The sequence below is a fragment of the Bos taurus genome, chromosome 15 (assembly GCF_002263795.3).
Source record: "Bos taurus isolate L1 Dominette 01449 registration number 42190680 breed Hereford chromosome 15, ARS-UCD2.0, whole genome shotgun sequence".
Classification (NCBI taxonomy): domain Eukaryota; kingdom Metazoa; phylum Chordata; class Mammalia; order Artiodactyla; family Bovidae; genus Bos; species Bos taurus.
The window spans coordinates 49937451-49938742 of NC_037342.1; positions in this window are offsets into that span (position 1 = coordinate 49937451).

A 1292-nucleotide genomic window follows, 5' to 3' on the forward strand; every position below is an offset into this window, starting at 1 on the left:
ACTGAATAATCTTGAGAATAATTCTACTAGAATTTCTTCTTTGTGACATATCATTGATTATGCCTATAGCTTTAAAATGTGTGTTTTCTGCCAAGAGCATGGAGAGCTAAAAAAGGAGGCTGGAGGACTAAAAATGCAATCATTGTTGGGCAGAAAAAGTTACGGGAGTGGCAACCAAACATTGTTTCTTATCAAATACCTCCTTGTTTAGTCTCAAATATCTTCTTTATAACTGAATAGATATTTATGCAGAAGTTACATGATGTTGTAAACAGTGAGATCTTCCATTTTCTCTCAATATGTGTGTATATATATAAATAGAAGCAACTTATGTGTTTAAAACTATCCTGTATCCACACAACCATTGTTTTTCACTTTCAGTTTAGTATTCAATAAATTATGTAAATATTCAACATGTTGTTACAAAAAACACTTTGTCTTAGATGATTTTGTCCAACTGTAGGCTAATGTAACTGTGTGCTGAGTTGGTTTAAGGTAGGCTAAGCCCAACTATGATGTTTGGTAGGTTAGATGTATTAAATGCATTTTTTGACTTATGATGGATTTATCGAGAGGTATGGCTAGCTGAAGATTTGTATATATACATATATATATATATATAGAATATATAATTGTATAACAGTATACATAAATATATATATACATATATAATTATATAACACTCTTTCTCTCTCTATGTAGATAGATACATATGTATACACAGCTAACTATATTTGACCCTTGAACAATGCATATGTTAGGGGCACTGACTCCCATGCAGTCAAAATTCCGTATGTGACACATAGCACTCTGCAGTCAACCATATGTATCTTTGATTCTGCACCTGTGAATTCATAGGTGGTGTAGTACTATAGCACATATGTATTGAAAACTATCCAGAAATAAGTGACAGTGTTGAAATCCATGTTGTTCAAGGGTCAACTATATGCACTCATAGACAAACACATATATGCTGTGGTAAAAGTTTACTTACATTTGCAAATGGTAAAATAAATACAAATAGTTTTTACATAAATTATTGTTAAGGAATATTTTTCTGATGTTTAAGGAAAATCTGTATTAGTCTAAATTCTGGGGAATAATAACGACAGCAAAAGTGAATCTCCCATCTCTCATAGATATGGTCTAGAGCGGTTTACAATAATTTTTTTAAAGGTAAGAGAAAAGTAATTCAGAAAGATTCAGAAGTAGATTTAGGTAAATAGAAAAAAAGGAGTAAATATCTTATAAATTCAGAGAGACAGGAAGAGATATAGTACTGAGCCTGGCAT